We start from the raw sequence: 24,137 nt of genomic DNA, 5'->3' as shown, positions 1-24,137 counted from the left end.
CAAGGACATTAAATAATGTATGAATGCACTTTTGGAAGCTCTAATCTCATTATTTGCTTTTCTGTGAGGAAGTTAACTTTAGGCAGGAAATTATAAGTAATGACCTGAGTTCAATCCCAGCAGAAGCTGGATTCTCAGGTAGCAGGCTCAGGTCAACTCAGCCTTCCATCCTTCCAAGGTTGGTAAAATGAGTACCCAGCTTGCTGGGGAAGGTGATGACTGGGGAAGGCAATGGCAAACGACCCCGCTATAGTCCACCAAGAAAACGTTGTGAAAGCGGCATCTCCCCAAAGGGTCAGACATGACTCAGTGCTTGCACAGGGGACCTTTCACCTTTCACAAGCTTATGATATAGCTTATTTTACATCCGTTCAATATGTGACTGAAGATAAAATGATCTTGCTCATCATCTTTCTCTTTCTAGCAACTAGAAAACCTCTTCATCCAATTGCTAAACCAATATTATTTACATGAAAAGACATTGATCAGGCAATAAAATACAAACATATTGTAAAGCTTCTTTTTTCCTCTTTGTTATCACCCATAATAACAGGAAGAAAAATTCTCTATAATATTTTCCTACTTCTCTTCCATAATTTATTTATTTATTAATTAAACAAATTGATATAACCACCCAACTCACAAACAGTGACTCCAGGTGGCTTACAAAATTAAAACCCACAATATAAAAACCCTTTAACCCCCCACCCCCCACGGCAGCTACAAACACAATCAGATCAGCCACTTGATAGGCTCCATCTCAACCTGGGGTCCCCAGGCCCACTGATAGAACCACCACTTCAGGGCCTTTTGGAAAAGCATCAAGGTGGGGGCCAATCTAATCTCCCGGGGAATGATGTTCCACAGGGAGGGAGCCCCCAAGGAGAAGGCCCTTTTTCATGGTCCTATTAGATGAAGTTTCCTCATAGAATGGACCTGAGATTCCAAAGACCATTTCCACTATATAGCTCCTGTTTTTATATGCTATCCATGTTTAAAAAACCAGTAAGTCCAGAATATAATAATTTCATCTGTTTCTTTATATATATGACTCATTATTGTTGTGTATTATTCACTTCTCAGAAGCAGCATCTATGTCAGAGAAAGGTTATTATATATTTATGTTCCACCCTTTTTCCACAATAGGGCAGGACAATGATCTGTAGTGAAACTTAATTAATTACTATACCAGCAAAATCATTCAGAAATTTAAACAAGTTGTTCAGCTGATGCTGGTTGATGGGTAGAAGGAAATTCCCATACTACCAAACTGCAAAATCTGCCCTGAGATGCCAGTGTACTAAAATAAAACCAACTGGGTTTATTGCAAGGTAAAGAAGAAATAAAGTAGAAAAAGATAATAAACTCCATAAAAGTAGACTTGCACTTGCAAAATGTTGGATTTCACCTGACAATCCATTCTCAGACCTCATTTAACTTCCAACCAACTAATAATAGTGAATCACAATATTCTATACATCCAATATATAAGTAACTGTCCATATATAACCTACATCTAAGAGAGAGATAGCTGCAAGATTTGTGTGAGAAGCCACAGATGATGAATTCTTTCTAATGGTTCTTTATCTCTATTATTTAGGTTTTGATCTTCTAATTCAATTAAACCTGCTCTCTGTTTTCATATTGTCCCCTCTGTTTAGGTCTTTCTTCTCTATACTGTCTAAATATAAAAAAGAATTGTAATTCTTTGTAAACTCATTTACAGAATTCAGGGAAGTGAAGCATTTAATAACATCTTTCATTTATAACTCCTCTGAGGTTTTCTATCACTTCTTATATCTTTGCTATAGAAAAAAATCTATTAATGAGGGAAAGCCAGAATATTTGCAAAATGTATTTTCGTTGTTATTCTCCCACCAACAATCTGGTGGGAATACTGAGCAAAAATCTGAAAGCTCCCTCACCAAATCTTTTTTTTTTTACTTAAAACCATCTGTCCTGTACAAATATACACTAATACATGAGTTCCTGTAATTAAAATCTGTGAATTAGGTGGAGCCAGGATCTTGCTGTGTTTTGTTCTATATTTATAAAACTATAAGCCAAGTGTGACTTAACGCTTTCTACAATGTGGCATAAAGCCATCAATTCTGTTACTGTTAGGTGTATGCTCTGAAAAGAGTATTGGGAATAATCCAACATGAAAAATGAATTTTTGATCTCAAGCCACATCTGCACTGCAGGTGAGCTTGTTTCTCTTTGATCATAGGGTGTCTTAAACTATATACGTTTTTCACAGTACAGTTAAACATGGTCTTATCTTCCTTTTTAGAAAGGGCTACTTAGAAGCTGGGTGACCACAAAAGAGTCATGCATCACTCAGAAAGATACTGGTTTGCATCCTTTATATGAAGGAATGTGAATTTAGAAATAATTCTACTCATTTGCATAGAAATTCAATCTGTTTCAATGTAGGAGTGAAAACTGTGATGAAGGATCTGCATGTCTGCTGAGTCTGGGGTACAAATGCTCACTGTCAATGACAATTCTATTCCTCTTAGTGGTTCTGTATTTTTAAATGGATAAAGAGACATTTTATATAGGACACACAGCTATTCTATTCTTTTCAGGGCTTTCAGCTTCAAGCAAAGACTGTTCATGGGACTCTAAGTATGACTATATTCAGAAAAATTCATTTGTACCCTCAACGTGCAAGTTCCTTTCAGTATTTTGGAGCATGAGAACTACAGCAGTAGTAAAACACCATTCACTCATGTCATTTCAGGCTCTCTTATTGCAGCTGTGAGCCAATCACACTTTTTAAAATCTAATTTTGGGTTGTTGGGAGCTGGGACATATGTGATGATGATGTGCTGTTATTACTGGATTTTGGTAGGTTGCTTCCAGTTTTTGTGGCTGATTGTTGTGTGATCTAGGGGCTGGATTGAAATTGAATAAAGTGCTTATTAAGAAAAAAGAAAAAGAAAAATGGTTTAGGCAGGGATCTAAAAGAGATTTAGTCTAACTGAATGTTAGACTATTCAGTCCAGATCTGAAATTAATTACAGCTGTTACAGGCATAATTTCATGAGACAGGATACATGTGAAGTGTTGGACTAGGAGCAGGGAAACGGAGGTTCTGGTCAACCTTGAGCCACAGAAGCTCACTGGCTGATTTTGGGCTAGTCATTCTCTCCCAGTCTCATTGGCTTGTGGTTGTTGTGGGGAAAAACAGGAGGAAGGAATGCTATGCAGATCACCTTGAGTTCCTGAATGAAAGGTGGTGTAAGGATTTCCTACCCTAATAGACCAGACTCACAAGCAGGAACTTAATGATATCTGATTTATTAAAGAATAGTATGCAAATACAGAGAAAGCTGAGAATGACCAAAAGCGTGCCAAATACAAACTAAAAACCCTCGGCACAAACGTAATCCCTCCCCTCGCCCTGCCGTTGCAAACCCCCCCACCCCCAGGTGCTGGTAACCGTTTCTGCTGATGTCCTGGGAAAGGAACCTTGAACACACGAGATAACCCAAACACATTCCAATCCGGCTGCTAACATATAACAATACCATGAGATGGAATCCTCCTCCCCTCCCAGATGAAACACGCATCAGCCAAATGACATGCGAAACGTTACAATGTAACGGTAACATTGGGACAGTGAACATGACATACTGCCCCCCCACAAACACTAAGGAGCAGGTTTCAGAGGATAAGCTAGATGAAAGCGTCTAACTAAAACAGGAGATTGAACATCACGGGCAGACACCCACTCAGGGTGGGGAAAGTGTTTCCACCGAATGAGGTATTGTAGGGTGCCATGGAGTCAGCGAGAATCAAGGACCTCCTTCACCTCAAAATGTTGCTGTCCGTCAATCATGATCGGAGCAGGAGGTGGGGGTTGCGGATGCCAATGATCAGAGTGGTTGACAGGCTTGAGCAAGCTGCAATGGAAAACAGGATATAACGTTTCAGATTGTGTGGCAAATCCAGTTTAAACGTGACAGGGTTCACAACTCCCACAATGGGAAAAGGACCAACAAACTTAGGAGCCAACTTCTTCGAGGGCTGAGGGGACTTAATGAATTTGGTGGAAAGGTAGATCTTATCACCAACCTTAAAAGCAGGTTGAAGGGCTCGTCGCTTATCAGCGTGCAGTTTATAGGCAGATTGGGCATCAGCCAACGCCTGCTGGATCACTGGCCACGAATCTGCCAGTTGAGCAGCCCAATCAGAAGCAGAGCAGGGCTGCGCGGGGGGTTGAGGCAACTCAGGAATGGGAACAAAATCCCGTCCAAAAACAATATGGAAAGGGGTGTGTCCTGTGCTCTGATGGACGGCATTGTTATAAGCCACCTCAGCAAAAGGTAGCAGATCAACCCAATTATCCTGCTGATAGTTGACAAATGCCCTCAAAAATTGCTCCAGGGTCAAATTAAGAACCTCCGTAGATCCGTCAGTCTCTGGATGTGATGCAGTTGACAACGCCTGCTTGGTGCCCACCAGCTTCAAAAATGCCTTCCAAAATTGGGAAGTGAACTGTGTCCCGCGGTCTGTGACCAAGCGGGAGGGGCTACTGTGAATCCGGTAGATGTGGATTAGAAAAAGGCGGGCCAATTGCTGAGCAGACGGAATAGAAGCGCATGGAATGAAATGGGCTTGCTTGGAAAAGTAGTCCTTTACCACCCAAATCACAGTCTTTCTCTGACTAGGAGGCAAATCCACAATGAAGTCCATAGAAACCTCCTCCCAAGGATGGGAGGGGCTGGCCACTGGCTGCAGCAGCCCCTGCAGTTTACCCACCTTCCGTTTTGACATGGCACAGACAGGACAAGAAGCAACATAACTTTTTACATCACGTCTTAATGTGGGCCACCAAAATTGGCGGCGTACCAGATGCAAGGTTTTGACAAACCCAAAATGACCAGCCACTTTATCATCATGAGACCTAATCAAAATTTCCCTTCGCAAACTGTCAGGGACATAGAGGCGTTTTTTCTTCCAAGCTAAGCCGCTGTCAAATGTAACATTGTCTCTATTCGCTTGCAACCAAGTATCAGATTTCACCTCTAGCAGAAACTGTTGTTGCAATTGTGAGGGAATTGGCGTCCTTCCCCCAGCCGGTGAAACTGAAGCTGGGGGCAGCTGCGCACAAGTTTGACTGCATGTGACAGCTTGCAAACCCAATTGGGGTTCTGTCCACACTGTACCCACAATGTCAGGTGCCTGGACCGAATCCTGGGGCAGGCGGGAAAGCGCATCAGCTAGGAAGTTTTTCTTGCCCAGAATGAATTTCAACTTAAAGTCAAAGCGACTGAAAAATTGAGCCCAGCGGATCTGCTTAGGACTGAGCTTACGGGGCGTGCTGAGCACTTCCAAATTTTTATGGTCAGTCCAAACCTCAAAAGGACATTTAGCCCCCTCTAAGAGGTGGCGCCATGCCTCCAAAGCAGCCTTGACTGCAAACGCTTCTTTCTCCCAAACATGCCATCGCCTTTCTGTCTTGGAAAATTTCCGGGATAGATACGCACACGGCTTCAGGTGATTGTCAGCATCCACTTGCAGCAAGAGGGCTCCAATTGAGAAATCGGAAGCATCCACTTGAACCACAAAGGGTTTAGTGGGATCAGGGTGTTGAAGAATGGGTTCAGCAGTGAACAGACTTTTGAGTTTGTCGAAAGCCAACTGGCAGTCAGGTGTCCAATTGAGCAATGCCCCCGGGTTCTTTACCTTGCGTGTGTCCCCCAACCCCTTTGTACGTAACAAATCAGTGAGAGGCAACGCAATTTCTGCGGACCCCTGGATGAATTGGTGGTAATAGTTGGAAAAGCCAAGAAAACTTTGGAGCTGCCTGCGGGTGCGTGGGCACTCCCACCCCAAAATGGCTTGAATCTTCGTAGGATCCATCTCAATGCCCTTGTCAGAGATCCTGTACCCCAGGTAGTCAAGCTGAGTCTGATGAAATTCACACTTAGAAAGCTTAGCGTAGAGCTCAGCCTTTCTCAGTTTGCTAAGCACCTGTTTCACCAAGCGCTCATGTTCCTCTTCCGTTTCAGTATAAATCAAAACATCATCCAAATAGACCAGTACACCCTTGAACAAATGTTCATGTAACACTTCATTGATCAAATTGCATGAACACCCCTGGTGCCCCCGCCAACCCAAAAGGCAAAACTTTATACTGAAAAGAACCCAGTGGACAATTGAAAGCAGTCTTCCATTCATCCCCCTCCTGTATGCGGATGCGGAAATAGGCTTCCCGCAAATCCAGCTTAGAGAAGATTTTCCCCTTAGCCAGATGTGCTAACATGTCTTTTATTAATGGCAGAGGATATTTGTTTAATATCAAAACCGCATTTAATCCGCGGTAATCTGTACAAAGTCTCAATGTCCCATCCTTCTTCGCTCAAAACAAGACAGGGGCGCCCACTGGTGAATTTGCTGGTTCAATAAAACCCCTGGCCAAGTTTTTGTCCACAAACTCCCTCAACACCACCAGTTCCTTTTGAGTCATGGCATAAATTTTTGGTTTGGGCAGTTGAGCATCGGGGACCACCTCTATCGCACAGTCAGTTTTTCGATAGGGTGGGAGTTGGTCCGCTTCTTTCTCACCAAACACACCCGCAAAGCCTTGGTATTGCTCCAGCAAGCCCTCCAGTGGGGTGACAGCGAAATGCGGGGTTGCTGCCGCCGCCCTCCCCACTGCAGCCTCCGGAGCGTCGTCCTCCCCAGGGGCTTGATAGAAACCATCCCCAAAAGTCAAAGTCCTGTGTACCCAATTTATATAGGGGTTTTGTTGGACCAACCAAGGAATCCCCAGAATGACTAAGGGATGCCCCACAGGCGCCACCACAAATGGCAGCCCCTCACGGTGGCTGCCCATTTGCAATGCCACCATGCCCATGTAATGGGTGACCGGTTTCCCCCCCACCGTAGAACCATCCAGCTGGGTGAAAATCATGGGACGTTGCAGTGGAAAGCTGGGTAACTCCAAAGCAGCCACCATGTCAGGGTGCATCAAGCAACGCGAACACCCCGAATCGATCAATGCCCAAACTTCAACAGTTCTTGTGCGGGAGCCTAACTTCACTTTCACGTTCAGTGTGGGATAGTTGGCACTCACCGAAACATGTTCATGCCCATCCTCCACCACCTGCCCACAGGTGCTCCTTAGAGCAGGTGGCTGGCATTTCCCGCTGGCTGGAGTAGATTGGGCTCCCCCTCGCCCCCGAAGTAAGGAACCTCCTCCACTTCAGTTTCAGCCATGGCTGCCTTCATTTTCCTGGGTAGGGAGGGAGATTTCCCCGTCGGCTTCCCCGAACAATCATCAGTCTTGCCCTTCGGGCATGCCACCACTTGGTGACCTTCCTTTCCACATCGGAGGCACTGCCCTTTCGCATAGCGGCGCTCCCTCTCCTCCTCCCAGGCACATTGACTGGACTTTCCAGTAGGCGCGGCAGGGCGGGAACCCTTGCTGAGCCCGGAATATCTCATCCCCTTCCTGTGAGCGAAGGTCTCATGGGCATGCTCAGCCTTCCCTGCCAACTGTATCCATTCATACAGGGTATCTGGGTCATCCCTACCGAGTGACCACCTCAGGACCTCTGTGTTCAGACTGTCCTTAAAAAGTTCTATTAAGGTAGATTGGGACCAATCCTCAACCTTCCCAGCCAGAGCCTTAAATTCCAGAGCATAGTCTGCTACCGATCGTGGCCCCTGGCTAAGCTCCCTCAGCGCCCGTTTTGCCCTTTCTTTAGCTAATGGGTCTTCAAAGTGTAGCTTCAATGCCCACAGGAATTCCTCGAACTCCTCCAGCTCAGGGGCATCTGATTGACATAACTGCACATACCAATCGGCAGCCCGCCCCTTGAGCTTAGTGGCAATGGCATTAATCTTGGCTCTTTCTGAACAAAAATACGGCTCCCATTCATCCATATAACTCCTTGCATTGGTAAGGAAGAACGATAGCTTAGTTGGATCTCCATCAAATTTAACTGTAAAGTCCTTAACCCCCACTCCGGGTGGTCCCTTCGCCACAGCTGGGTGGTCGGACTTTCTTTTAGCTCCTAGGGATCTCCGCTCTCGAGGGGACCTTGAAATTCTCACCCTTGGCGCCCTTGCCTCCTCTCTGCGCCAGGTCCTACTCCTTTCCTCCAAAGAAGGTGGGGGCAAAGAAGGAGACGAATGCCTATTACTAGACTCCCCTCTCCTTCGCTCCCGAGGACCCCAGTCCATTGATATTTTCTGAAGCATAAATTCTATTGACTCCAATTTGGCCTCCACTAGTCTTATACGGTCAGGGGTTTGGGAATCCTCCTTTCCCTCCTGCCTCACCACAGTTGGGGAACTCGGGTACCGCTGTTTCCAAGACATTTTGGATGTCCCTGGTAGGGGTCCCTGTGTTTCATCCCAGGTGATCAGCTCGCCTGGTGACTCGCCGGTCGGTTCAGGGGCTCTTTTACCTCCAACCTCCTCTTCTCCCAGGCTGGAGCTTGACACCTCCCGAATTTCTGAGAGCTCCTGAGTAGGGACCCTCTCTGTTCTTATCACCGTGGAGTCAGGTTCCCCCTCGCTCGATTCCTCGCTTTCCGTGGTTTGGGGATTTGGTTTGCTCATCGCTAGCATTTCTCCCTCACAAATAAATCTGGAAAGGAGCTAACGGAAAATTTTTTGAGATTCTCAGCTTTATGTAAGGATTTCCTACCCTAATAGACTCAGACTCACAAGCAGGAACTTAATGATATCTGATTTATTAAAGAATAGTATGCAAATACAGAGAAAGCTGAGAATGAGCAAAAGCGCGCCAAATACAAACTAAAAACCCTCGGCTCAAACGTAATCCCTCCCTTCACCCTGCCGTTGCAAACTCCCCCCACCCCCAGGTGCTGGTAACCGTTTCTGCTGATGTCCTGGGAAAGGAACCTTGAACACACGAGATAACCCAAACACATTCCAATCCGGCTGCTAACATATAACAATCCCACGAGATGGAATCCTCCTCCCCTCCCAGATGAAACACGCATCAGCCAAATGACATGTGAAATGTTACGATATAACGGTAACATTGGAACGGTGAACATGACAGGTGGCATATAAATCTAGTAAATAAATAAATAAATAAAGCTAACAAACTAGGAAACATTTTAACATGCACTAAAAGAAGACATAGAGGCAGAAGAAGCAGTAAACAAATTATTAAAACTTAAAATTTAAACTTAAATTAAAACTTAAAAATTAGTACAGTAAAAAGGAGAATATACTTTCAGTGGTATATAAATTGATTCAAGAATTGCCCATTTGATTAGATATAAATTGTTGCATGTATTTGAAAAGCAAAATTGATCTGGTTTAAATAAGTGCATCAACCTGAATTAAATTGTCTAAAACAAACCCATTCAATTTTAACTGAGGCAGATGTACCCCTTTTGATTCAAAAGTTTGAATCAAGAGTGGAAAACTGGTTTAGAAGGCAGATTCAATTTGGAGTTTTGAGCAAATTGCCTTCAAATCAAATATCCATGCTGAATATTCAAATAGCCCTTTCTTTCTTCCTCAGTCTACACGTTGCTTCCTTTTATCTCTCAAACTCATTTTCAAATCCATCACCAACTTTTGAGGAAGACTTCTTCAATATTATTTAATACAGAAGCCAGATTGCAGCTCCTTCCCATTTCCACTGGCTTGTATTGCCTCAGGACAATACTTCTGTTCCTCCATATGTTTGAATCTTGAGATTCAGTGAAATCTGGCCAGGGTACATCTTATATACACTGATACTGACACAGTATTAACACTATTCTTTATATCCTGTGGTAGTCCCCAAATAAATGTTTTCCAGATATGGTGGGCATAAAGCTTACAGAACTCCTTACCAAGGAGCATGTTGGCTGGAAATTATGGACTTTGTAGTCCCAACACATATAAAGAACATCAGTTCCAGGAAGGGTGTTCTGTGGTTCATTGTAAAAAAGAAAAGAAGGCTTCTTAAACATACTGAACTTTAAAGACAAGTGATTTTCTGCACTTGTAATTAAGCTTTACACTATGTACAGCATAACTGAGATGATAATGAATGAGAAAGCATCATAATTGTGGCCTGAGATATTTACAATCTTAAATGAATAAATGAAGACTTTTCTTAGTATGTTTAATCAAATCCTCTACAAGGAATAGGTCATTTTATTCCTGTCTTCATTTCAAAACATTTCAGTCACAATTCCAGTTTCACTTTAGATATGATTAAGTAAAAACTCTCAGACTTCTCTATCCATTTACCTAAAACTCTTTAACTGGAAATGCTAGATACTTATGGGTTCATTCATTCAAAGCATGTTATCTAAATTATATGATTTTCTCCCAGGTTGCACTGTAGCTCAGTATTGTTTAGATGCTGGCTGGGGAATTCTGGGAGTTGAAGTCCAGACATCTTAAAGTTGCCAGGGTTGAAAAACACTGGTTTAGATGCTGTCATGAAATCAGACTAAGAGTTTGATAGATACAGTACTTCCAAAACCAAGCTTAACTGAAGCACGTGAAAAATGGTTGAAAAGGGCGCCTGCATTTGGAAGCCCATTAATAACATTTGGTAGAGATGCTAATCTCCAACAATTTCATTCATAAACTTTGGATGTAGGTTCTTCTAGGAACTGGACATGGGGCTCTCCATATAGCAGCACTTTAAAAACTGCAATCCAGCATGGGACCTGGCAAAAAACTATGCTGGCTGAAGAAAGTGGGTGATATACATAGCAACCCTTCCTCCTATTTTTCATAACCCTTGTTTTGCCCTGGCAGTGAAGCAGAGGAAGGTTTTATCTGCACCAAAAGAAGGGGGGAGAAGAAAGAGGCGGGATGGGGAAATGCATCCTTTGGTGCCAGTGGCAGCAGCAGAACTCCCCCAAATCTTCTGCTGGCAGAACTTTGACTCTGGGGAGTGATCACCCCCTGAGACTAGAGAACTGGCAGCAAAGGAGCTATTCCCCTCTGCTTTTCCCACCCCACTCAGTTGGTGGCATGAGCAGCATGGGGAGAGAGGAAGGAAAAGTGGTCTTTTCAGTGCCAGTTTTCCCAGTACTAAAAAGACCTGGTTCCTACAGTGGTAGCATCTGAAGAGCCCCTGTCCCCAGCAGCCCACAGGGTATTGCCAACACAGCCCCTTGGGAAGCTTCACAATGGGGCTGCCAGCAGCAATTTGGCAAGCTCTGTGGTGAAGAAGAACCAGCAGTCCTATGAGTTGGGTGACAATGGGAGCTGTGGCTTAATGTACTGCTGGGCTGCCAAAAGCTCTTCTGGCAGCTCTGGGTTGAAGCCACCAATGGCTTCCTTACAGCTACCAGCAGAACTGGCATCATGGCATGTTCTTCCAGTAGCCCTGCAAGGACAGCATGGGCATTCCCTTGGGGAGCTGCTGGTGGCAGAGTGGCTGTTCTTCTGCCAGCCGCTGGCAGTCCCATGGGGGAAACAGCTTCCTCTTCTTTCCCCCTGCTGTTCTTGCTGCTCACAGGTTGCAGGGAAAGGGAAAGAGAAGCAGGGGAGAGCTGACACCAGAAGTCCTGCTTCCCCCATTTCTTCCTTTCCGGTGGGAGGAAATTGGGTTTTTTTAGTGCTGGGAGAAGGGGCACCCAAAGGACCATTTTCTGCCCTTGGTAAATGTAAGCAGAAGGAGGGACGCGGTGGCGCTGCGGGTTAAACCACTGAGCTGCTGAGCTTGCCGATCGGAAGGTCGGTGGTTCGAATCTGCGTGACGGGGTGAGCTCCCGTTGCTAGTCCCAGCTCCTGCCAACCTAGCAGTTCGAAAACATGCCAATGTGAGTAGATTAATAGGCACCACTTTGGCGGGCAGGTAATGGCGTTCCATGTAGTCATGACCACGGAAGTGTCTACGGACAAATGCCAGCTCTTTGGCTTTGAAACGGAGATGAGCACTGCCCCCTAGAGTCGGACACGACTGGACTTCATGTCAAGGGAAACCTTTACCTTTACCTAAGCAGAAGTTGCAGAATTTTGTTCACCTACAGTATAAATGGGACCAACTGGAGTTTGGTAGTGGCTGTAGGAAGAAATTTTCACCATAAAAACATTTACCTCTGTTGATTCAAGATTTAAAATAATCTGGAACTATAAAATCATTTTGCCAAACTTTCAGTGATCTACTGTACATATTTGATCTGGTTTATTTTCAAATTAGATAAGGAAGAAGAATACGATGTCATATGCTTATACTCATATGCTCAGGATGTTATCCTGAGGTGATTTTTTTTTTCCTCCAAATTTCAAATGTACTCCTAGTTTCCACCCAGCATGCTTAGTCTTTTGCATACTTGCAGAATTTAATACAAAAATCTCATTCAAATGATGACATGCATATTAAAAGAGGTTATGAATATTGACCAAATTACAAGCAATATGGAATTACTCACATAGAAAAATTCTAAAGAAAAATCACACAAGGTTTCAGCTTTTTATAGAAACAGATGATCTGCAATATCATTGCAAATATAAGTTATTTTGTTATGGTTCTATGATAAACAGAATTGTACTAAGAAGGTTTTTTTTAAAAAATACAGAAAGAGTTTACAAGGTCCTTATAACCCTAATAAAGACACTAAATCATCAAGCAGGGCATGTTAAGAATATAGCAAAATGTAACTTGCTCATTTTTTATCTTTTTAATCTGTATTTAGGAATTGTTGATGGGGGGGTTGCAAAGAATGACAATGATTGGCAATGCGTCTTGGACAAGAACGATTTCTGCCAGCCTCTCACCTACTGTACAATGCTAGTCTTTTGTCAGGGTATCCACTGAAAAAAACAGAAGCAATTACTCAGGTGCTGAGCTATTCAGGATTGAATATTGCAGCTTTGTGTTTCTAACAAACTGAGCGAGGGACAATCACACTTTTTCCCCCTGAATGTCCTAAGGGCTTAAATTAAGGTAAGTTACTAAACCTTTTTTTTAAAAAACATATTTTTAAAATAAAGAAGTTAGCAGGCCATTTTCACACAATTCATAATAGATACCACAATTCAGATATTATAAAATTTGGCTGGCAGTCATAGATAATAAAAGGCTAATATATCTAAGACCATAACATTTCAGAGAACTAGTCGATGACAGCAAGGAGTTAGACTTTCCTGGTTCTTATGTTCACTGCCCAGAGTCACAATGACAGCTATATAAATCACTTTAATAAATAAATAAATGAACAAACACATAAATATGAACTTTTGCAGCCCAGATGTGATAGCCCTAATGGATTCAGAATGTATAAAAGGGACAAATGACCTCACTTTCCCTGAAACACACTATGCCAAAACCAAACAAACCATACTATGGTTTTATGTAATATATCAATCTACCAATGAAAATGATTTGGATTTTCCCAACTGCCAAGACTACGTTTTGATCTTAGGATTTTGTCATTAACATGCTACAGTTAGAATCCAAAATGAGATATGTTGGTACCTTTGTTCAAGCAATTCAGTATAGTTCTCTTCCATGCCTAGGACCTAGAGGTTGATCAGACCAGTGATTTATAGTATCAGCTAGCCATTGCTGTGGCAATAAATCATTGATGCTGCAGGTTTGGTATTGCTATGGTGATGGCTAGATAAATCGTTAGGCTGGAAGATCTTGTAATATGCAACAATCCTTGTTAGATTTGACAAGAGTGGGAGATGGGAAGATGAGGCAGGTATTTTAGATAATCTTTAACTATTCATCCTGCATTCATCAGCAATTAGCTCAAAGAAGCTAACAATGATCTAAGGCCAGATACAATTCTAATAGTTTTTCAGGTCATCTGTTCCTGTTGAGATTGAAATCTGAAAGACACTTTTGACTATCTGCAGCACAGGCACTGTAGAACAGAAGTCAACCTGTCATTTTTTTTACTGGTTGGGATCACATATTCTGCTAAAGCACTGTTTGTTGAACAAGCCATCATGTTTGAGTTTACATATAACATTATATTATAAATCATAATTTATACCACTTAATAGCTGTGTTTACACATAATACAAAACCACTACCAAGCAAACCACATTATGGCTTAGCATTGAGCCTAAATAGCTTGGGAAGACCAATATTTATATGGTTCAGCATATGGTGAATGAATTTTACCTCACTAATTCATATGGAAAAGCAGTACTGTTCTGGAGAATTTCAAAGCATGAGTGCTATTTCCTTATATAAAATACTATCAGTGCTACAAGTGACTGTTTACAAGAAATGGATCAATAACAACCAAGCAAGCTCTTAATTCTTCTGAAGAATAAATGGGACTCAACAGGTAGAAACAGTACTCCTCACCATGTATCAAGCATATGAACAGAGCCTACAACAAGCTTAATCGTTTGTTTTTCTCCTCTTTAAAACATAGGTCAATATTTTGCCAATATTAAGCTCTTCTCTTAAATAGTTTACTTAGGCCAGCTTCCTGCAACTTGGTGTTGGCTAAGGGTTTCAGGACTTTGTAGTACAAACATCTGCAAGGCAACAGGTCAGAGAAAGTTGGTTTAGGTAATAAAATTGAAAACTGAAAAGTTGGGAGTTGAATCTTTAAGACTTCACTGTTCAGAACAAACATATATTATTTTTATTCAAATACTTTTAGCCTTAACAAACAAAAAAATACATTAAAAATGAATAGCTAAGTCCTTCCCAGTTGTAACTGGGAGTGTATGATATACAGAAATATGTGACCTACTTGCCCTTGCTTTCTGCTGTCGAGGTCAGCCTTCCTGAATTTTGACGTCATTGCCAAAAGTATCCCCACTCTGACTGAGATGCTGAATTATAAATGGTTTTTGCCAAACTTAATTAGGGAATCAAATAGGTCCTACCATGACCACTTGCCAGAGCAGAATTAATCTTTTCCAAATGATTGTTTGAGAATGCCAATCTGATATATTCACCTTTTATTCTGATAGTATCCTGCCACAACAATAATGAATAAAATTATTGGGCCAATAAAGAAATTCTGAATAGTTCTGAAGAAATATTACAAACATTAAATTACATTTCTGATTTTATTCATTTATAATATCTGATCCATTTCACTGATTGCATTAAGAAGGACTTAACCTAACCTTCCCCCACTCTCCCGATATAAGGACCAAATTCCAGAATTCCTAGCCAGTATGAATGAAAATTCTGGAACTAGAAGTCCTTATCTGGAGGGAAGACTGACAGATTTTATTAGGATATATTTACAGTATATTGAACCAGGGCATAAGAATTGCAGCAATGGAGCACTTCAGATTCAGTTCCAAAAAGATATTTGGAGTTCATGGGAGCACAAATGTAGCATTTGATCATTTGATTGTAACTCTATAAAGCAGCTGCATCTTTCCCAGGATCACATGTTGACCATATGACTATAGGGCCAGCCCTACCATAAGGCAAAGTGATTAAGTAAGGCTTCTCCTTCAGGTGGGTGGCAGATATTGAAGCAAATAGAACCATGGATTCATCACAGCCAGTCCTCCATTCCCAACCTGCCTTGTAGATCAACTTCTGTATGTATGCTTATTTATTTATTAGTTTTATAAGCACCAAGTCAAAAGATTCTAGGAGGCATACAAAATTAAAATCACATAAAAATAACAGTATAAAACCACATATACAAATACAAGACATTGGGGAGAAAAATGCAAATATCAGCCACCACCAGTCAGGATCACAAATTGACCTGACCTTTGGCCTGTTTGAAAAGCCAGGTTTTTAGCCTTTTTTGAAAAACAGTGTTCAGGGCCAGAGGAACCTCTGCAGGGGGATGGGGTTGGCAACAGAGGAGGTACAGCTCTGCGATTCCACAAGACGACTCTGTTTAGTTGATGGGATGTAGAGTATGCTCGCCCTGTCTAATCTTATAGCACGGCAAATATAATTGGAGGATGGCAGTCCTGTAAATAAGGGATAATGCTATTCAATCCTTCAATCCAGGCAAGTAAAATATCTTGAGCTGGCCTTGCTGAGCATCCTCCTGTTCTATAAACCCCCCTCTAATTTCTCTATTTATCAAAATGTCTTTTATTTATTGGGCTCAGTGTGATACTTGGGTCTATAATGAAAGAGTGGGGAAAAGTCCCTCAATGTCAATCTCACATGCGATATTCAACTGTATTTTTCCTCATCCCTCATTCACAATGTCTGTAAATGTGAGCATCTGTAAGCACAGGCCAGATCTGAGACCTTCACACATCCACTTAAATATAGGTGGGTTTGGGGCATGACCTATGAAAATAGTCCCTTCTTTCTATCACACATTCACAGACTATGTGATAGGGAAGAGAAAAATAGGATTTGATATTTCATGAGGGAATTGCCCACAACAGTACCATTAAACTAGCTTTTCTCTGGTTCAGGCTCTACTTTAATTTCCCAGAAGATCTTATTTAGTGGCTTGTGGCAGTTTGCTCCACTATTGGGGGGGGGGGTGGAATATCACCATTATCTCGATAAAAATAACTTCTAACAATAAATCCATTTGTAGGGGAAAAGTAGGCAGGTCCATTTGACATTATCTACACATTTGCCACATTAATTTTGTTCATGATAGTACACAGAGAATTTATTAAAACTATTATGGATCTATGGATTTTCATAAATTTAAGCTGAAATGGCTTTTGATCAACATTCATACTGAAAAGTATATGTTATTCCCTTTTTTCAGTGTTTCCTAGATGTTAAAAGCGGTCATTCTGAAGGGAAGCAGAAGCAACAGCAAGTGATTTGGGTGATCCATCATCCACGCCATAATGGATTGGAATAAAAATGTTCAGACATCCTTGGTTTAACTGAAACTTGAATGGGCCTCTGACAGATTACTTAACTAAAACTCACTTCATGACCAAGAATAGGACTTCTATTTTCTATTTCAGACCCCCAGGGAGGCTCTAAATTATAAATTTCATTAAATTTATAGTTTGCTCTATCAGGGTATTATTTATATTTTTAAATGGTTGCAGACATAAGGTTAATCCTAGATCCAGAACTCACTAGCCACTTTATCACCTACCTGACCAAATCCACAAAAATATAAAATATTGATTACTGAATTAACCCATGTTCTGGATCTCCACAGTACATTGCATTGTAAACTACCCAAATAGGCTGCATTCCAACAACAAGCTAAGCCACAATAAAACTAAGATTAAAACTTACTGAGATTAGCATGTTGTCTAAAGGCCGTGGCTGCCTTCAACTGTTTCAGTTTAAGTGTGTTGGGCAAATGCAGGCAGAATGTGGTAAAGGGTTAACCTATTTAAAAGTCTTGCCTGTTATTTTCACAGCTCAAAGGTGTTGTATTTCCCTGCTGGTATGAGATCTCTTATTATGGCATGTCATTCCATCAATTTTATAATCATGTGCACTTCACATGACCTACTTTTGGTATGTCTTTCCAAACCATATCCAGATGCATTTTGTAGAGTAATATTTCACTGTCACTTAAAAGACAGTGAAATATTCCTTCCTCTCCTAATTAATCAGTAAGAGCCCATTCCTTTAAAAAGAATACACCAATAACAACACTACAGGAAGGTAATATTCTCAGTAAATAAATGTTGACTACATTCAACATATTCAGATCTCTACAAAACATTACAATTGTTCTTTATTCAGTATTATTTCACATTGAAATGAATATTTGTGGAATTCTGGGTATGAGGTTTTCTACTTAAATCGAACTAGACTACAATATGTCTAGATGATAAAGCATAGCTCTCCAGGACATTGCTCCTGGAAAATACAGTGAAAGAGCTCCAATTTACAAATCAGCTCTAACTTGATTCACATTGGAGACTTGAGATCAGGAGAGGTCATGGTTTGAGTCAATTTTGCAGTTGAATATGCAAACTAATTCAATTCAAAAACATTCAGGATTCAAGTGAAAAAGATTTGTCCACAGGATATAATGGGAAACATCAAAACTGAAGCATCCTTCAAAGCTTTACACAGCTCTATTTAAAAGAGCTTGCTGAAAATATTTCACGTTATATATCTGCAAGTTACTTACATTTAAAAAGTTCAGAGTATTTTGTTATGAGAAACTTATATTAGAACTAAACAGAAGAATTCTAGATCTTTGTAAATCTATTAAAATGTGGGTGATTTTGTCTTTGCATTTTGTTGTCTGTTTATATGAAAATGCTGAGTATTTATCAGTTGATGTTATTATCTAGTTGTGAGTAGTCAGCTATATCATCCTTCAGGGAGGTTTTATTGTGTCTACAGCATGTGATTTGCTAACAATTTCATTGGTAGCTAAATTGCTCATAACAGGAGTAGACAACTTTGTTGGGCATGGAGGCATCCTCTATTGGATGATGTTAAGGGTGCTCACAAAATGGCTGCCATAAAGGATGTGGCCAGGTACAAAAGCACAGTTTATCAGAAAACAAGCTGGTAAGATTACTCATTGCCAATCTCTTCTATCATTCCCTCCTTCTTGTGTTCTTTTCTGGGCAGACCCATGTACTTTCAAAACACTGGGATACAGTAACCCATTATTTTTATTTTCTAAGCTTGACATTAGGCCTTTAAGATGTCCAGGGGCACTTTCGTTTAAAATGATGCTAGAAGATGGCACTTGAATTTACAGCATGACAGCTTTCCTTTTTTATTTATTCTGCAATTTAACTGTAATATTGTCATGCAGCCTTTCCATTTTAAAGAGGGCCTAATGTGGGTTACAAAAAAAAAATTGAAAATCAACCAAGTTTTTAAAATAGTAGTAGCAGGGCCGCAGCTAGGGTCTGTGTCACCCAGGGCAAACATGGATTCCACGCCCATTTTGGCACCCCCCACCCAGTGCTCATTTTGGCACCCCCCCAGGCGCAGCACCCAGGGCACATGCCCTGCTCCCCCCGCCCAGTTGCAGCCCTGAGTAGTAGACACAAAATAAAAGCAAGCTGTTCTTCTGTCCCTGAACATGTAAGTCTTCATCTGAAAAAATTGATTTTACAAGAAAAGGAAATATTCCAGTTGCCTGGTTGCTGAGGGGTGACTGACAAATACTGAAACAGGGCATGTGGTGATGTCCATCAAATCAGAATTCTAATCAATTTTATTCAGTTTACAAACTGAAAAGTTGAACAAATAATATAGAATTGCTAGTGAAATTCCATAGTTCCCCATACATATTCAATGCATCAGCCTTGTATACACCAAGTAAAATGGTCACCTGGTTACAGAAAGAATGGTGACTAATTTTCCTGCATTTCACCTTGTTGTGATATTTTTTCTGAAGCATTTATAGTATGCATTTATGCTGACATGCTATAGCTTTTGATATATAATTGTTGCAGCCCTTCTTTTATGTAACGTTATGCCTTAGTTTATTGTTCTACTACCAACTGAAAGGGCTATCAAAGTTTCCAGGAGACTTCCTTTGTGAGTCTTCCTAATTTTTCAACATATAGAAATTGGGACAATTTTCAAAGAGGTAAAAGGAAAACAGGAGACTCATCATTGCATATTTATTTCAGACTTAAATTTCAAGCAAAGAAAAACTGGCACAGGAATAGAATCAAAGGATATCATTTACTGTAAATGCTTTTTTTTTACTATTCTGTGGCTGGAATCCTAAACCCACTTCCTAGGAATTATGCTCCATGAAACTCGAGGATCTTCTTTCTGAGTCAGTACATAAATATTGCACCATAATGTGGAATAGATGTATTATCATCTGAATTATAACTGTGGTTAAAAAAAAGAATTATCACTTTAATATGGGAGGTGAAATGACAGATATAATGATAATGTTGGCTCATAGAAAAGAAAACAAGTAGTATGTTCCTAAATGATAAAATGATATGGGAGTTAGGAAGCATAAACATAATCTGGAGAAGGGTAGTATTTCACAAAATACATGAATTTGCTCAGGTAATCTTAGGCTGTACTTTTTCTATTTTACTTAGATGCATGGCCACTGGACAGGTGGGTTCTTCTTCTAAATGAATGAGCATATAATGCTTGGCTTAGCTGTGCATTTATTACATTGATTCAGATAAGACTTTATTCCTGATGTAGAACTGCAATCTAAATCCAGTCCATAATATTCAAGTAACCTAAAGACATTGATCTTCAGCAAAGGATCGTTACCTTGTCGTGGTGCTGGAGCTTGAGCACCTCAGTGATGCCATGAGCTAAACCATGAAGGGCCACCCAAGACAGGAAGGTCATGACAGAGAGATCAGACTAAATGCGATCCCTGGGGAAGGTAATGGCAACCCACCCCAGTATTCTTGCCGTGAAAACTAAATGGATCAGTACAACCAGAGATATGTCAGTATACCATCGGAAGATGAGACCCCCAGGTCAGAAGATGGTCAAAATGCTACTGGGGAGGAACAGAGGATGAGTTCAACTAGCCCCAGACGTGATGACGCAGCTAGCTCAAAGCCGAAAGGATGGCTAGCAGCCGAGGGTGCTGGTGGTGAACGGCGAATCTGATGTTCTAAGGATCAACACACCATTGGAACCTGGAATGTAAGATCTATGAGCCAGGGCAAATTGGATGTGCTTATTGGTGAGATGTCAAGATTAAAGATAGACATTTTGGGCGTCAGTGAACTGAAATGGACTGGAATGGGCCACTTCACATCAAATGACCACCAGATCTACTACTCTGGACAAGAGGACCACAGAAGAAATGGAGTAGCCTTCATAATTAATAGTAAAGTGGCTAAAGCAGTGCTTGGATACAATCCAAAAAATGATAGAATGATCTCAGTTCAAATTCAGGGCAAGCCATCTAACATCACAGTGATCCAAATATACGCCCCAACCACAGATGCTGAAAAAGCTGACGTAGAGCAGTTCTATGAGGATCTGCAGCACCTACTGGACAACATACCTAAAAGAGATGTTATTTTCATCACAGGAGACTGGAATGCTAAGGTGGGCAGTCAGATGACACCTGGAATTACAGGTAAGCATGGCCTGGGAGAACAAAATTAAGCAGGACATAGGCTGATAGAATTTTGCCAAGACAATTCACTCTGTATAACAAACACTCTCTTCCAACAACCTAAGAGACGGCTTTATACATGGACTTCCCCAGATGGACAACACCGAAATCAGATTGACTACATCCTTTGCAGCCAAAGGTGGTGGACATCTATACAGTCGGTAAAAACAAGACCTAGAGCTGACTGCAGTTCCCATCACGAACTTCTTCTTGCACAATTTAGGATCAGACTAAAGAGATTAGGGAAGACCCACAGATCAGCTAGATATGAGCTCACTAATATTCCTAAGCAATATGCAGTGGAGGTGAAGAATAGATTTAAGGGACTGGAAGAACTCTGGACAGAAGTTCACAACATTGTTCAGGAGGCGGCAACAAAATACATCCCAAAGAAAGAGAAAACCAAGAAGGCAAAATGGCTGTCTGCTGAGACACTAGAAGTAGCCCAAGAAAGAAGGAAAGCAAAAGGCTACCGTGACAGGGGGAGATATGCCCAATTAAATGCAAAATTCCAGAGGTTAGCCAGAAGAGATAAGGAATTATTTTTAAACAAGCAATGCGCAGAAGTGGAAGAAGACAATAGAATAGGAAGGACAAGAGACCTCTTCCAGAAAATTAGAAACATCAGAGGTAAATTCCAGGCAGAAATGGGTATGATCAAAAACAAAGATGGCCAGGACCTAACAGAAGAAGAAGAGATCAAGAAAAGGTGGCAAGAATATACAGAAGACCTGTATTGGAAGGATAACAATATCGGGGATAGCTTTGATGGTGTGGTCAGTGAGCTAGAGCCAGTCATCCTGAAGAGTGAGGTTGAATGGGCCTTAAGAAGCATTGCTAATAACAAAGCAGCAAGAGACGATGGCATCCCAGCCGAACTGTTCAAAATCTTGCAAGATGATGCTGTCAAGGTAATGCATGCAATATGCCAGCAAATTTGGAAAACACAAGAATGGCCATCAGACTGGAAAAAATCAACTTATATCCCCTTACCAAAAAAGGGAAACCAAAAAGAATGTTCAAACTATCGAACAGTGGCACTCATTTCACATGCCAGTAAAGTAATGCTCAAGATCCTGCAAGGTAGACTTCAGCAATTCATGGAGCGAGAATTGCCAGATGTGCAAGCTGGGTTTAGAAAAGGCAGAGGAACTAGGGACCAAATTGCCAATATCCGCTGGATAATGGAAAAAGCCAGGGAGTTTCAGAAAAACATCTATTTCTGTTTGATTGACTATTCTAAAGCCTTTGACAGTGTGGACCATAACAAATTGTGGCAAGTTCTTAGTGGTATGGGGATACCAAGTCATCTTGTCTGCCTCCTGAGGAATCTGTATAACGACCAAGTAGCAACAGTAAGAACAGACCAGGGAACAACGGACTGGTTTAAGCTTGGGAAAGGAGTACGGCAGGGCTGTATACTCTCACCCTACCTATTCAACTTGTACGCAGAACACATCATGCAACATGCTGGGCTTGAGGAATCCAAGGCTGGAGTTAAAATAGCTGGAGGAAACATTAACCATCTCAGATATGCAGATGATACCACTTTGATGGCTGAAAGCAAAGAGGAACTGAGGAGCCTTATGATGAAGGTGAAAGAAGAAAGTGCAAAAGCTGGCTTGCAGCTAAACCTCAAAAAAAAACCAACCAAGATTATGGCAACCAGCTTGATTGATAACTGGCAAATAGAGGGAGAAAATGTAGAAGCAGTGAAAGACTTGGTATTTCTAGGTGCAAAGATTACTGCAGATGCTGACTGCAGTCAGGAAATCAGAAGACGCTTAATCCTTGGGAGAAGAGCAATGACAAATCTCGATAAAATAGTTAAGAGCAGAGACATCACACTGACAACAAAGGTCCGCATAGTTAAAGCAATGGTGTTCCCCGTAGTAACATATGGCTGCGAGAGCTGGACCATAAGGAAGGCTGAGAGAAGGAAGATAGATGCTTTTGAACTGTGGTGTTGGAGGAAAGTTCTGAGAGTGCCTTGGACTGCAAGAAGATCAAACCAGTCCATCCTCCAGGAAATAAAGCCAGACTGCTCACTTGAGGGAATGGTATTAAAGGCAAAAATGAAATACTTTGGCCACATAATGAGAAGACAGGACACTCTGGAGAAGATGCTGATGCTAGGGAGAGTGGAAGGCAAAAGGAAGAGGGGCCGACCAAGGGCAAGATGGATAGATGTTATTCTAGAGGTGATGGACTCGTCCCTGGGTGAGCTGGGGGTGTTGACGACCGACAGGAAGCTCTGGCGCGGGCTGGTCCATGAAGTCACAAAGTGTCGGAAGTGACTAAACAAATAAACAACAACAAAACAAAGACATTGATAATATATAATAGTAAAAATATTAACTTATTGAACACACTTTCTTCAATATTGCTGATTATACATCTCCAGTGTCTCCCTGAATTGTTTTTATACATTTAAAAATAGGGCATAAAAATAATAGGGCATAATAATAACAAAAATAGTACAGAATCTCATTGATGCTATCTTTATTTTGAGTTTGCAAATACCTAAGCCACTCCTCTGCATGACATAAAATGTTCACGTAGAGGTTTTCCAATGGAAGACACCACTTTTCTGCTGGATCACCTCGATCCACCTTCAGCCTACCTCAGCAGCAAGGGTGGCCCCAAGATGGAGGCTCCTTTGTGAGGACATGTCCTTCACAAGTTGCCTGGTTCCAAGTGGGCCATCTTGGAACTGGGGCAAGGAAGATGTGTGGATGGACTCTCAGAAGTTTAGCTGTTTAGATGACAGGAAGGCATCATTTTGTAACATGTGCACATTTATTTACCAGGTGTAAGATAGACCAGGTGCACACAGAGGCAACTTCTAGCATGCAGTAGTATTGGATATTTTGCTGCTTCTTTCTGCCTTCCTCAGATGCAGGTACTGTAGAGTTTCTGGATCCAGCAATATGCCCACCCTCTTTCCAATAGTTTTAAGGTTTTTTTCTCTTGAAATGTTGATTAGATGCTTTGTCCTTATTAAAGAATTGTTTTACATGTTTGTATTTTAAACTACCACAAGAAAGAAGAAAGTATATTCCTGCTTGATATCAGTTCAGTATATCAGTGTGGTACTCTGAAATAACCCATTGGCCTATTTTCAGATGGTTCTCTCAGCCTAATTTCAAAAGCCTGTTCCAAGAGATCAGTTTAGATCTCTGGCAAGACTGATTT

The sequence above is a fragment of the Candoia aspera genome, chromosome 2, assembly GCF_035149785.1.
Source record: "Candoia aspera isolate rCanAsp1 chromosome 2, rCanAsp1.hap2, whole genome shotgun sequence".
NCBI classification, from domain to species: domain Eukaryota; kingdom Metazoa; phylum Chordata; class Lepidosauria; order Squamata; family Boidae; genus Candoia; species Candoia aspera.
The sequence above is the reverse complement of the archived record's forward strand: the minus strand, read 5'-3'. Positions refer to the sequence as shown.